Source organism: Diuraphis noxia, unplaced genomic scaffold (assembly GCF_037042655.1).
Source record: "Diuraphis noxia isolate RWA-SAM2 unplaced genomic scaffold, SU_Dnox_SAM2 contig0002, whole genome shotgun sequence".
Lineage (NCBI taxonomy): Eukaryota > Metazoa > Arthropoda > Insecta > Hemiptera > Aphididae > Diuraphis > Diuraphis noxia.
In genome coordinates this window covers 61,637,915-61,654,524 of record NW_028301712.1, presented here as the reverse complement: position 1 = coordinate 61,654,524, position 16,610 = coordinate 61,637,915, and the positions used below count along the sequence as shown (strand labels likewise).

Below are 16,610 nucleotides of genomic sequence, written 5' to 3'. Positions count from 1 at the left end.
GTACAGACTGACAATATAATATATATAAATATATAATATTATAAAAATGAAAAAAACGAAAAAAATACGTTCGTTTAACCCATGTGACAAAGTTATATACCTACGTGTGCATCGTGTATATAATATATATAGTTAGCAGTTATATTCTATGCCGAAAATATAATTAGAAATACAAAGCACCGGCGACAGACGCATCTACCCGAATTCGGTAATAACATAAATCTTAAAACGGGAATGAGTGACAGACAGACAAGCAAATATTTTCAATAATATTTTACTGGGTTTGGTTTCTTTTAATTTTTTTTTCGGTTTTTTTTAATGCCTCGTTCGCTTACGTCCGCCGAATCTCGATATTATATACAGCACACATGTATTATCAAAAAACTGGTACGAATTTTCGTTCACCACTACCACCTCTCACCACCACACGCGCACAGCCGTATCTAATATAAGGCTGCCGGCACATGGTCCCCGCGTATGGGAAAAGTGTTGTGCGAAAACGTCGTGCGGGAGAATTGAACGCAAGTGAAGTAAGTAATAAAATATTACAAGAGACTTTAACGCACACACGTGAGTTGAATATAAAATCCGACCGGCGACCTCTATGTTTTATTTATTAGAAAGGGAAAAAATTGTACATAGTTTTACCGGACGGAATATCTTTTATTACATATTACACACACATATATATATATAAACATATACATACATACATATATATAAACATATACATACATACATACATACATACATACATACATACATACATACATACATACATACATACATACATACAAACATACTCATAATTATGATATAAATTTTGTATGAGTACCTACACTAGATATGAGTACCTATGTTCGCTAAATAGGCATGTTAGGTATGTCATCCGAATATCATATAGTTGAACGCACGTGCGAGCAAACTTTACGACTATTATAGTATCTGCTTATCGTGATGAACAACGAAAATAAAATTTTTAAGACTGATAACCTCGCTTATACCCTGATCTATAATGAATATAGGTATCATATAATGGAATATTATTCACGATCAATTATAGTAGCTATATTTTGTTTAAGAATCAAGAGTTGGAGACAACGAAAGTTCAGTTAAGTTAGTACCTGTGTCCTGCAATGTCGATTCCCAGTAGACGACGATGGATCGTCGTCTTCGATTTAAGATTTGTATTAATCCAAAAATAATCGTGAGTGTATCCAACAGTATACGATGTGCTGCGACCGCACAGGAATTTTATTAAAATAACAAAGACACGCGAAGAGATTGATTTTTCGGCACACTGAGAATATACCAATTTATATTAAATATCACCGCAAAAACTCACAAAAATCTATATAAAATTAAAAAAAAAATTGTAACGGAACAAGCACAGCGTACACGCACAAACGAACTACCGGGGTAGGATAATATACTATATTGAAACCTTTATAAAAATTAGAAAAAACACCACAACACCGAGCACGCACACACCGAAAAACGAAAACACGATACGTCGATTCGGAATTATTATGATTTAATAATAAGCGATCTCTCAGCCAACGAATAAACGCGTAGAGAGATATAACTTATTTATGATTCACAACGAAAGCCGAGTGGAGAAAATAATAGTGATGGCTTGGAAGCGAACACAAGAGAAAAAATATAAAAACCGGCGAGCGCGACCGAACGTACAGAATGGCGGTTGTGCAGTGACTGACTCGGTCCTGGTCGACTCTAGAACTCGTTTTGTGCACTCGCCACAAGTGCGGACGATGATCGTGTTTGCGAGTGCGTGCGTCAGTATGTGTATGCTCGCACGCGGAGATCGTGCGCGTGCGCGTGCACGCCAGCAGTTCCTCTCGGGTGTCGCGGGGCCCGCGATGCGTGCGCTCCTTCGTCGACAAGGATCGCGGGTACCACCGCCGTGTGGTACGTCGACCGCACCGTGGCGACCCGACAAGGACGGCGTGAAACAGGTTTTCTGGTGCCACAGCCGCAGTCCGAGAGTCGGGCGCGTGAGTTGCTATTACAGCTCCTCGGTGCGCAGCGGCCGTGTGTACCGGCCGGTGAGGAGCGTCACGGAACGATGCCTAGCCGCCTGTCGCGCATGCGTATGGCTCGGTACGTGCACGCCGCGAAACGGCCGAGCGCGCGAGCCGGCGAGCGCCTCACTCGGCTTTCGCCCGCGCATATGTGCGCGTCTTTTTATCTTTTAGTGTCGCGTTCGACGGCTCTCTTTGAGTTCGACGACATATATCATGACAGTATAATGTAATAATAACTATAAAATATAAATAATAATATTTTACGACATTGTCCTAACCAGAGAAGACGTAACGGCAGGCGTTTTTAACTCCACCGTATGAGTACCGCTTTGCGTCGTCGAATTAAAAAATTGTTGGACCGTCTTGACACAGAATATAACATCATATTAATATAACCTATATCACATGGACAACGACAGGGATGTTGCTGACTTGCCGTTTGCACTCGATTAAGTGGCTATATCGAGTTCTCACAAAATCGGACAAAATCCGGGTACTTCCAATAGTTATTTAATTTTTAATTTTTTTTTTTATCAATTTCGATGATTTATTAACACCATCGTGTATAATATATTATTAACACATTATTTTTTCAACAATGTCATCGCTGCAGTTATTTTCGGGTTAACCGGTATTTTCAGTTTTTTCGGTTCAACTGTATATATTATATAGGTATAGTAGAGTAATTCTCAGACACCATGCGTGGTGTATTATATGGAGGATACAGTCAGCTCTGGTGTCAACATAATTTACGTTACTCTTAATCTTAATATATCCATGTGTCAGTAAGTCATTAACGCTTTATATTAACGTACTTTTAATACATTTGAGACACAGAGTTTTAATTTATTTGTTTTTAGCCCAAAGCATCATATTGTTTCTATGATAATATTACAATAATATTTATAATAGTATTACGGATAAGTGGTTAATTGTTTTCCGGCTTCCGTTTTGGAGATGGACTCTTTGCAGTAGGTACGCATTATTTGTCGTTTCTAACTTATTAGTTGTTGTATTATATTTGTTTATTAATTTACGGAATAAAAATTCCTTATTTAATACAGCACACAATAATAATACAGTAATTTAACATTACTGTTGCTACATTGCAACAAATGCAAGCGGCGATGGCCCAAAATTACAGGTACAATAAATATAAATTACAATAATTAGGACACAAGTAAAATTACATACACGATATAACAAAATAATAAAAAAGATACTACAAGATCAATAACACAATATTAAGGTGAATTAAGAAAGGTGGGGTTCTCGTTACCCAACCGCATCATGCAGTCAATTGGTTTGTTTCTACCGTAATTATTGATGCAATGGAAAGGTACAGAAAAGGAACTCGAGACCTTGTGGTACGATGCGGAACTTTAAAGTTTACTTGCACGAGCAGTGAAGGCCGAAGGGACATTTATAGAACCATCGATTAAGTTTTCCAAAAACCCTAGGTTAGCTTAAACGCGTCTTTTTGTTAAGGATCTAAGGTGAAGTGTGTATTATTATGATTGTTACTTGTCAGTTTCAATATTCTTCATGACAATTTTTAAATATGGGTAGGTATTATAATGGTTGACGAGAATATTGTTTCCGTTATTATGTTATGTACCTATATTGTAATTTGTATTATAAAATATAAATATCGACAATAGGACTTGAACGCGATTCTCCTCGTCATATTTGCATCGATGAGTTACATAGGCGAGGTACAGCGATAGGTAGATAGATAGGTAGGTAAGTATAAGCAGACACACTTACCTATTTATATTATAATACCTAATTTTATATTATTTATATAATAATATGAAAAGGTAGGTATACCTTAGAACATTAGTTTATAGCGGTTTTGATTGAAAGACGTAGGTAGGCGCTTTCGTATTTCGTCAATAATAAATAATAATTTCATGTTTTTATTGTATTGTGCGGGGGAGTCGTCCATGATGATGGTATACTATCGACGTCTCCCAACTCCAACCGTTCTTACTATTAATATTATATACAACATTTTATTAGTACATGATCGCAGGGGATGTTGAGGTATATATATATAGTTATGTATAAATATACTTATGTGGTCTCGTGCAGGTCCGTCGTATATAGTTTGTACCTTGTTGCCAGCTCACGGGTTATTGCGTTATGATAATATATTATGTTAGAAATCGACCGATCTCTTCTCTGTTCGATATATATATAATATTCTAAGTACCCACATAATATAATATATCTATATATTATATATTTATACATGTATTGACGACAATATCACTCTTAGTACATAGTAGTCGGAGCACGTCACATATATAATGTATTGTGGGGTGTAGAGTGTATACAAACGGTTTGTGTATAATATAAGTTGGGCGTGTATATATATAATATAATAACACGTACTTATATACTTATGTATTATACAGCGCGCGGCAACGTTACACGCGTATTTTTACACGTCCGTTTTCTCATTCCTTTATAAAATGGCGTATTTATGTGCACCGCACAGGAGTTCCGGGGAGCGACGTCTTATCGTAACGCGTAAAGGTATTGGGTAGTTGTAGGTACTTGTGGTCACGGTTAGTTACAGACGAGCCAATTTTATTTACGCGTTATTCAAATAATGTGCATCAGTTTAATATTATATAATATGAGACACTGACGCAGTAAGTACTCGGCACTAGCTGTAGCTGCATAATTGGCGATGATTTTTTTTTCATTTAATCCGCAACTAAATATGACAATAATATTATCTTAAAAAAATTACTTAAGCTAAAAATTTATTTATATTTTGCTTTAAAATGTTCTGTTATACCGATTTTATGCAACGATTTGTGCCTTTTGATCGAATATAAATTTTCTTCATAAACATAATTTTATAAAAGTACAAAGTAGTTATAGTCTTATATAGATACTAAAAACAAAACAACTATAAAAAATACTTCCCCAAAATAGTTTCATGAGAACATCTCTCTCCATAATATTATATTTGACACAGTTCGAAGATAAAACATGTATATTACTTTTTCAAACTTGCCAGTACTATATCAAAAGATTAATCGCGGTGAAGTATATCTATGCGAATTGCCAAATTAAAAAAATTAATCGTCTTACGCTATGTCCTAATTGAATCCGGGCAATGCGGTGCGTGCGTTGCGTGCGGTGCGGAGAAAAAACAAACCAGGTATGATAAGTACGGATGTCCTAATACGACCGCAAAAGTATGCGGTGCGGTAAAACTACCCGCACCGCACCGCACGCAATATTTGATAATCAAACAAGTTTGATTTTATCTGTTGCGGTGACGGCGGGCAAGATATCTACAATATACCAACTTGCATTTGAATGTACACTGCACACTGTAGTTATACACTGCACATCGCAAGTCATGGAGAGTCTTATTTCAGAAGTTCAAAAAAGGCGTATTTTATGGGATAAGTTCCATAAGCAATTTAAAGATAGAATCAAAGTTGATCGAGAGTGGGAAGCTGTAGGGAAAGAATTATGTATGCCAAGTAAGTAAAAAAATATGTTTTATTATAAATTTACGGCGTGTACTGTCTAGTACTTTAGTCATTTTAAATATCATAGTTAATTATAATAAGTAGTTAAAATATTTTAATAAAACACGGTCATAACAATTATTTCATTAAAATATCTATATAATGCATGTAAAGTATAAATATGGAGAGAAATATACTGTAATAAAATTGTGTTTTTAGAATTATTTTTCCTAAGCACATCCTGCTGACAATATTTATGTTTTATTTTTTTCAAAAAATGAAGTGAATATATTTCTAATATTTTCTGCAAATCGAGATGATCTATTATTGGCTTTATTTCTTCGCACCATTAGTAATGTATTCGGTTGTTCTTCATTCAAACTTGTTTGTCTCGCAGTATCTTTTTCGCGGTCTATTATAATATTATGTAAAATGCATATTGCTTTCACTATATGATCAGCGTTTTCCACTTTGGTTTCTATACTTTTTTGCAAAATCCTAAATTTTGCAGATGCAATACCGAAGGCACATTCAATTGTCATTCGAGCCCGCGACAATCTATAATTGTAATATTCTTTATTTACGTCGTCCAATTGCTTGCGTGGATAAGGTCGCATTAAATAACTTCGTAGAGGAAAAGCTTCATATTTCAAATATTTGCGTTGATGAAAATATAAGTTCTTTAACTCCAAATCGTCCAACAAAAAAAATCGATCAGAATATTTCAAATATTTGCGTTGATGAAAATATAAGTTCTTTAACTCCAAATCGTCCAACAAAAAAAAAACAAAAAATTGACACAAAATCTTCATTTGAAAATGAACTATTAAAGTTGGAAGCTAAAAAAGTTGCTGCTATAATAGAACCACAAGCCCCTGAAGATGAAGATCTATTATTTTTTAAATCATTGATTCCGTACATGAAACAGTTACATCCACTGCAAAAATTAAGATTTAGGAGTACAATACAAGACACATTATTACGAGAAATATCCTCACAACAATTTTCTAATGATCAAAATATGACAAATTACTATACAAATCCACCATCTTCATCGTCTACGTCTGATTCAAATAATTCAAACAATATTAATTATTTTTAAATTATAAAATAAATGTAAGGACTAAGTATTAATATATTACTATTATTTATAATATAACTTTAAAATTAAAACAATTGTACAAAAATAATTCAATCATTATAAGCAATTATATCTACTTATTTAAAATTAAAATAATTACCTTAATGTTACGAGTAATCTTTCCTCCACTGAAATTGGTTTCTTAAAATTAGTTGTACTGTGTGAACACTCTATTTCAATTAAATTTAGAATGTAGTCGAACGTTTGTGGTATCATTCTAGTGTACGATCTTAACAACGTTTCGTCTTCACGTAATTTTGGATAAAGATGATAAAATTCACCAAAAATAAAACGATCTTTATAAACAGTATTGACATTATTTCTTTTATTTAGTTTTTTTAAACGTATATATTTTAACCACAAGTTTTCGGAAAGTAATAACTTTCGTTGTGTATCCGTTAGTGGCATATTTACAACTGTCAAAGAAATAAAAGTTTACCCGCATATCATAGCGATAAAGTAGTATTTAGTTTTGCCACATTAAAAATTACACGCAGCGGTTTGCGGTGCGGGCGATAGACGCAACGCACGCACCGCATTGCCCGGATTCAATTAGGACATAGCGTTAGCCTAAATCAATTCGATATTTTTACAGCGTGTAAAGTAAATTAAAGAAAATAATAACTAGATTGAGTCGAAATATTGACTGATTACGTGTATAGGTATACCTATAATATATAGTATGATCCGTTACTTTTACTCGTAAACAAATTTACGTTAATGTAAATTGATATATTTTTAGTGAAACCGGCTTTAATTTTTGCAGCATAATAGACAATAAATCATTTTTGAAAAATAAACTTTTATACGTAAATTAAATTAAATAGGTATTTCATCTAAATTATTAGGTATAATAGAGAACCTACCGATGGCTCTACTATGTAGGTACTGTGATGATTTGATAAAAAATGTTGAATCAAATACTTAATTGTTCCATCAACAGATATATTATCTCAAGTAAGATGCATACGAATTGTAAAAATTATTTTTACCTATTTTAAAAAACATAATATGTTTAAAACATTATTGATTATAAACAATACAATATTCACGGTCTTGTACGAGTATGTGTTACAAATTCCAAATTATTTAATATTGTATGTATTTCTGTCTAATTTTTCGGTAATGGAAATGTTTTGATAAGAGGACCTACTGTAATAACGCAAAAGTAGAAAAGAATTAAATTAAATTAAATTAAACTATAAATATAAGAATTTATATTAGATCATTTAATTATACAAATACTTATAAATATAGATAGTCATGAATAAGAATAAGAATATAAATACAACAAAGGCTCCTTGCTAATAATTATATTAAAAGTAATTATAAGGGGGGAGGGGTTATTGTTATGGCTGTTATGGGTCATTCTGTGTCGTTCTCTATTTTTAAAAGAGCTGGAGAATGACACTAAATGTAAACATTTAAAGTTGTTTAAATTTGCTCTATTACCTTCCTCCTGATATTCGAAGCCTCGTAGGACTCTCGAGGTTGTGATTCGAGAATATGATCAAATACATCGTGGTTATAAAATATTGATATATAAATAATAAAAATGAATATATATATATAATATAAAGGTCATGCACCTTATCTTATTCGCAGCTGTATTTGATTTATGCAATGACCTAATAAGATTAAAAAGTTTTCAATCGAATACAACACTGATACATTTTCTTTAAAAATGGAAAAATTAGTTGTCACTCACAGGATCCGATGTTGGGAAGTATTGTTTCTATCGTGGGCCTCTGAGTTTCCAAAGTCTTAGCGTTGCCCTTAGTGACAGAGATTTTCATTAGACCATACCTTGTTTCTGGTGGCACACAAAATAGCTCACACGTGTACGCCAGGTTGTCACAACTACGTATAATTCACTATGCGACCAAATTATTTAAAATCGTTTCTTTCATCAATGTTTAATGGTGTTTTTTTAATTTTAAGTTTTTTTTAACGGTTATCTACGTCCGACAACTTGCCCGTTATTTATTTTATTGAATATAAACGTATAGTTAAACAAAATATAATCATGATATGTGAGCATATCATCACAGTACGATAAACATTTCATCGTATAGGATGGTTAGGTTAGGTTAGGTTTAATGTCAAATAAATTGCACGTCGTTGTGAAATAATTTTAGTAGTTATGTCTAACGTAAATATTTTATAATTTAAAAACATGTTATCTATATAGTATATGTGTTTTCAAAACTATTAGAAACATTGTAGTGTAAAGTATTGATACGTCTGTTGCTATAGAGATACCGTGGATCGCTTATAGTAAAAAAAGATAATATTATTTAATTTCAAAAATAAAAAGTATTTAACCCAGTACTCAGTAGATTACTCGTAATTACGTAAACAATAATTGATCAATTTATAAGTTTTCAATTCTTTTAGTTAACTTATACCTCGTTTATGATAATTCATTGATGATAGAATGAGATATAACAAAAAAATGTTCATACTCGAAGGTTAACTAAAAGGCAAGTGCAATTTATTGGTAAGTACCTATAATTATATTACCCGTCAAAAAAAGAACACAAATAGTTAACTGATCCTAAAATGAAAAAGTTGTTTTAGGCGCAATTGGTGTATGCTCCAATATAGATAGGTATAAGACGACAAATATCAATAAAAAAAAAACCCTTAAAAAACATCGTGGGTGGTCCGGGGTAAAGAATCAGTCTTAACTCTTAACGAACATAATACAATTCTGCCTCTCAAACAATAAGCACAAAATTAATATCAGCTTTTATTCATGGAGAAAATTGATATTTAAATTGGAATATTGACGTGGGTTGTTATTAATTGATAATTAAAGCAGTAATATCGAGGAAAAATAAGAAAACAAATTTCTTATTTCATTTATACATTTAAATATCACTCACTAGGTAAATATAACTCACTATTATAGTTTTCACATGATGTTTAATTTTAATTTTAATATACCTACTTAATATAATTCTGCATTTTACAGTGGTAGAAGATAATAACATACAGATTTTGTGTATAAACTAATACTTATTTAATGAAAAAATATAACATATATGTATATCACAAAATACTAGTGATTTATATTAATAAATAATATTAAGTATAATAGAGTATAATATTATGTGCCCTTGTACAGATAAATATTTAATATTGATTTATTATAGAATATTATAATTACGAATCATTTTTAATAGTGGAGCATTCATAGAAAAGTTAAAATTGGTATCTGGCCGGGGAAGAAAAAAACGCTGAAACCCGGTATCATTAGGAACTAGGATACATAAACAAGTCTTTAACTTTAAGTCGCGCAACAATAAAATTATTTTTATTTTCTGTATATCAAAAAAAATTTAGTTCTTACCTATCATGATTTGATTTACAAAATGTCAAAAAATTACTTCTGCGCCGCTAAGTTTAGATGATTGTCAGAAAAACTTTAAATGATAATAATAATAATAAAAAAAGTCATGCCACTGATTTTCGGAGCATCAACTCCATCTTCGATCCTATTTCCAAATTTCTTTCACAAATATTAGCTGGACCTGGGGTCGGGAATCTGTGTCATCATAATATTGGCTTTATAATTATAGTTTTACAATGTATAATTTGTATACAAATAGACATTATAAATAAAAATTACTACTATAACTTTGTTTGTAGATAGGTATATTATATACTTAATTGTTAATAATTAATAATACCTTATAATTATGAAATTAAAATATAAGCTAAATTTGATATAACAATATATTTTCCATTAAAATAAATTGAGGAATATTGAAATTGTGGCTTTAAAAAAAAATGTTTGACATTTGATGTCAAAATAATGGCCGGCTTTCTGATCTATACACTGGATTCTAGAGAATAAAAATTAAGAATCAGATTAAGGGCATAAAGTCCAATCATACATTGTAATCTGTATGATTTAGGCAGTGATCAGCATAACTTAAGCAACGGTTTTATACTTAATTGATCCGACATACATATAGATGATAGAATATGGTTAGGTACTAAAGAACAGCACAATGTTCAAGAATTCCGTGAACCAAGCATTATAAAATGCCTTTCAACCAGCTGGTGAATTAAGTTCAAGGTTGAGTTTCGTCTAGTAAAAATCAAAACACGTAACGCTTTACTACAAATATTAATCAATAAGTACAATAAATTATGCTTACATAAATATAGTATGGAGTATTAATTTATGTACCTCGTGAACAATATAATACTCGAATGTATAGAAATAATATATATATTATTATCTACTATTATAATAAATTAGTATAAACAGTAGTATTATAGATAATTGTTTATAATGACATTATTCTAAAAAACTGTCAACAAAAAAGATTCGATTTTTTTTCATTTACGCTGCAGTTACCCTCACAATTTGTATTATTAAATATTATCCTTCACTATTAACGCATTATTGAATAAAATATATTGCGCTTATACACAGTTAAAAAACTTACCTTTGATGTTAGGTATCTACGCTGTATATTATATATCTATATGTACATTCCTATCATGGTAGGTCGGCTTACAACGTTTTTTATAAACATATGTTCTTTTGTAATTATTTTACAGTAGTACTTGGCTACCTGAATACTCGCTTTTATCTGTTTACGCATTTTTGATACACATACACGGGGTTTGTTAAAATATTATATTAATAAATAATTTGTATGCATTTATGTATTATGATCATCATATAATTATAATATCGAAAATTGCCCGGAGGCGATGAAATACAATACTACGTGCACTGTTATACATAATAATATAATATAATATATTTTATAATACACGTCAAAAACCCGAATCTACATTTCATATATATTATTTATACGAGTAATATATACTATATATACCTATCTAAAGCGCAATCGTTTTGCTATGGTGATCGAAGAATATGCCATCGTGACAGTGGTTATTAATTTTACAAATATTTACAATAATATGAACCTACTATTGTTATCAACAATTATAATTATAAATTCAAATAATTATTACATTACATTTCTTATTTGATTATCATTACGTTCTACTCGTTCTAGAGTCACTTACCTACACTATAATAAGAAGGTACGTACGATACGCGTATTTTTAGTAATTTAATCATCATTATTATTGTTTTATGAAATTTATAGAATTCCCAATGGAGTTCAATAAAAAAATAAAAAACAAAACGTTTAACTCAGTTAACGCAAATAATTATTTTTATACGTACGTAAATATTGGCGTGACAAAATAACGGAGAAATCGTTCAGATGTATAGGTGGTTTAGACTGTTTAGAGTGTACCTCGACATTGAGTAGGTCACTATGTAAAGGATGTGTTAAATTTGAATTCAACTATAAATTATTATTGCATACGAAAAACAATCCTGTGTGAATATGCCAACCTCTGTTTCTATAATATACTTGTAATATACTGTTTCTATTTACGCGCGATTGACGTCACGGCGACGCTTCTATATTACGTATTAAAGCTGCTATCCAGCCTCTACGTCGCGCGATCGGACGATGACGACAAATCATCCCCCTCCTTGTCATATTATATTGCCGGCCGATGTCCACGACTCTCACTCGTCTGGCCATCACCGTTTTTTGTTTTTAACCAGCCGCCGAACCTGGCGTGTGTTCGCCTGCGGTTTCCGTATAATATAATATATTGTATATAGTATTTAGTATTTGGTGACCTCGTGGTCAACTGACCCGTGTTGCTCTTTGGTGTTTAATTTTTTATTATATCCTGAAGTGTAGTGGCAACTGTCGTAGCTCTGAGATAGTTGGAGTCAGACTTGCTCACTACACTCCGGCTTTATTTGAGCGACTATAAAATAATTATTTTATTGTTATTGAGTGTCATCACGGTCAGCATCTCAAAAGGCTGTCGCCGTTCCAGCCTGGATTCAACGGAGAAGCAGCAGCACAGGTTTCACCTTGTTTTTGTATTAATAATTGTTGTATAGAAAAATTGTATTTTTATTGGATAAGCAATCAAACCTTTTTTGATTGACTTTATATATTATTATTATTGATTTGTCTTTCCGCGTACGGGCCCGCGTAATTATTATTATTATTATATATATATATATGTTTATTGTTGACAATATATATGACTGGCGCCTATATTAGTTAATATTCAGTAATTTGTTATTATATTATATTTATTAACCCTTTTTTTGTACGCCGTGGGAGATCCCACCCCCGTCCATCACTACGCGAGTCGTTTGCGCTAACCGCGATATTAAAAGTAGGAGCGCAAGGCGAACAATATTAATACTATATTTTTTATACTACTACTGTAGTACAAGTACCATGGTAGGTCAAACTAGTTTTTGCAAAAAACATCGCATGTATCATATTATTAATAATTATTATAAAATTATATAATATAGTATTGTTGTTATATATAAATGAGCAACAAAATGTGGGAGTGGAGAATCAATAATGTTGATATTACACTGATGATATTATAGTGTTGAGAGAGACTATATAATGTAGGTTTTTTTTTTTTTAAATTAATTATAAAGTTTTTCTGACAAAATCATCTAAACTTAATTATATAAATTACAATTTTTTTTTTTTTTTGGTTATTTATAAAAAAGGTATTAACATAATATAATGTAATAATTAACTAGGTTGAAAATAAGCTACTTTAGGACATCATGGGGCCGTTTAAACGACCGCGAAACGCCTTAAAGTAAACATGCCAATGGGATTAAGTATAAATTAAAATAGAACAAAGTACATCATGATTGATGAAGTCAAGGAAAAATCTGATCGTAAAAGACCTATATTGGTGACCAATTTAAAATTTGAAGCTGTTGACAACTTTGAATATTTAGGGGTAGGTAATTAGATAATAAACATATATCCTACTAGTTACTATCTTAGTCCGTAGTAACTACTAAGTGCTAACTAGTAACAAATAATAATTATTAATGATAACAAAGTGCTTGTTCAAAAATTGGCACGTAAATCGTCGACAGTGTGGAGGTCAACAGCAACACAGACCACGGCTAAAGATAATACAGATATAGATAATAGTATTATCTATAAACCTTGACACAGACCCTCATAGTTTATCACAATTAATCTAAGATCGTGGTCATAGACTTCTATAATAGATGTCTGTGACCGTGGTTTATCACTTATAAATTACTTAATTACTTATCTATTATCAATTATCAGTTTGACCACGAGGCACAATATAGCATATTATATATCTATGCGAGGTGGAAGCACGGACTAAGATATGTATTTTTATAGATTTATAAATGAAACTATCATAACAATTTTTTTTCAATGATTATTGTATTTTGTAATTTGATTGTTTTTAAAAAAAAATACATATTTAGTAAGTACTACAGAATATAAAAATTAGTACTAATTACTAGATTTTGAATTGGGGGGACTTGATCGAAATCTGGGGGGACTAAGTCCCCCAAGCCCCCCCCCTATTTTCGCCAATGGCAATAGTGAAGTTTTTCAAGTATCAATGGTATATAATATAAATATTTACTATTTTTATCTATACTTAAATAAATTACTAACGACAAGGTAAATTTATAATATTGAGTAAGTACTAAGTACTGTTTGACTTATATTATACATTTTTTAATTGATAATTTTATGAATATAACGAAGTCTGGACTAGTATACCTTTGGAGATGTCGTAGCATTGAATAATAAAATGTATAAACTTATAAGTTATAAGTTATAACATCATATAGGCAAGGAAGATTCATATGACTAAAATTCATAACACATAATATTAATAGATACAAAGATAATAATATAAAAATACTTTAAGTGTATATATAATATATGATACACGTTTGCTGATTAATGTTATTATAGCTTCATTGCTTGTATAGCTTCTGTAGTATAATATATACGTACTTATATATACACACAACATGCCACTAAAGCATTTTTATACCATCGTATTATTTAATTAGTAATAAAACAGCTATAATTTATATTTGGAAATTAAAATCGTTAAATGTCTCATAACGCTGAGACGTTGAGTACTAGCGGAAATGTGTAATTATACCAATAACCAATACAGAATGTACCTACAATTTGATTGAAATGTTCACGAGTGTTGACACACAATCAACTTAATTGTATGTGGTGTAAAAAATTGCTATACCTACGCATACATTTATATACTCATAATTTGTGAATTTAGTATTTACTATTTACTGTCTTCAAAAGTTGCTAACCAGAAAATAAACGATTTGTGAATTTAAATATTTAAATCGCGCGCGTTAGATCATTTTGTACGTAAAAAATAAGTGTCAATTGGTTATAATATGATTCAATACTGCAGCTACTTTAATATTGGATACATTTATCTACCTCTATTGGATAATTAGGTACAAATTTACTTATTTTTTTTTGCATAAAATAATTCGCATTGGCGTTTCTGTATAAATTTATGCAGTGACATTAATTGAAACACGATTCGCTCATACATTACATAATTACACTGTATAAAGTTATGTATGTGTGTGTGTGTGTGTGTGTGTGTGTGTGTAATATTATCACAAATTGACTTATATTTCGCATTAAATTAATTCAAGTTTAGCTACCGTGTTTATAAATTTACACAGGTTTACTATATTATATGCTTAGTCAAAATTTAACAAAAACATTTTACAGGATATAATGTAGATACATAATATATAGGTATAATCAATTATTATAAAACAGGGTCATCCAAATAATTGTTATTGCTTAGCACAACTGCAAATGATATGATTATTGGATAATATTAAGAAAACTTTGCAAAATTTTAATTACCCTTGTACATAGGCGTATATATTATATCATGGTATAGCGGTTATATCTGGTACGCAATACCGTAATGACATTAAACTATATACATATATACTGTACAAAGATATATAGATTTTAATTGTATATAATATAGGTATATAGAGGTGAGAAGCAAAATTGATCCATTAATTAGACCACGCGCGCGCTCGCGTTAATGCAACTGAGTTTAAGAAAAACCATACACGTGTATATACTATATAGTAGGTATATATGCGTATATGATATAATGTATAGATGTGTCACGAACACGGAATGATTTATTAAGTATAATATATTTGATATCTACTACTGTACCTACTACCTACTATATATATATTACTACTACTGTATGTATATACACACTAAATATCCGGCATTCATTTATAATAAAGGTATAGGTGTATAAATATATAATGAATCACTTTGTGTAATATAGTAAGTATGCTATAATATATTACTGTGCAAGACTTTTTTGTACATAATTATACAAATGCATGTATATATATATTATATATGTACTATGTATACATATCGTTTATATATTTTATAAACTCGACGAATTTTTCTATTAATATGTAGACTGTAGACCGTATAATATATATTATGAATAGTAAATATACACTATGACTATATCATATGAGTATAATATATAATAAGGTATAACCTGCACTGTGCTGCAGTTTTACGTATATGGAAGTATATCACTGAAAATAAGATTTTATACTGCACTATATATTCTACTAGAACGAGGTTAATTGTTATAGAAAATGCATTTGATAAGTTATAACTTATTCCGTAATATCCGATAGATAAACCCGTTTGGTTGGGAAAAAAAATTATTGAAATAGTTATTTTCCTCTTTCCTTATTACGCGTATTATTTTAGTAAACGGCATAATAATATTATGTGTCTATTAAGTAACTACAAATGACACCATATATAAAATGACATCTATAAATATTGTTGCGCAGGTATATAGTGATAGGGAAAAAAGTTAAATCATATATCGTCTGCAGGTTTTGACATTTGGTTCGTTATTGTATGACCATTACCTAGTAAGTGGATATTATATAAAATAATATCATTATCGAGTATATTGCCGTTG

General features: G+C 30.8%; 2 protein-coding genes across 2 annotated transcripts in view; one reads left to right on the top strand and one right to left on the bottom strand.

Moving 5' to 3' along the window:
* ds (dachsous cadherin-related 1) overlaps nt 1-1,721 on the bottom strand; it is a 136,130-nt gene extending 134,409 nt beyond the window's left edge. The window contains exon 1 of the mRNA XM_015511815.2: nt 1,125-1,721. The gene's annotated coding sequence lies outside the window, so the exon portion shown is untranslated. The remainder of the gene's footprint in view (nt 1-1,124) is intronic.
* A 478-nt stretch (nt 1,722-2,199) lies between these two features.
* LOC149058748 (protein dachsous-like) overlaps nt 2,200-16,610 on the top strand; it is a 28,057-nt gene continuing 13,646 nt past the window's right edge. The window contains exon 1 of the mRNA XM_089219904.1: nt 2,200-2,538. The gene's annotated coding sequence lies outside the window, so the exon portion shown is untranslated. The remainder of the gene's footprint in view (nt 2,539-16,610) is intronic.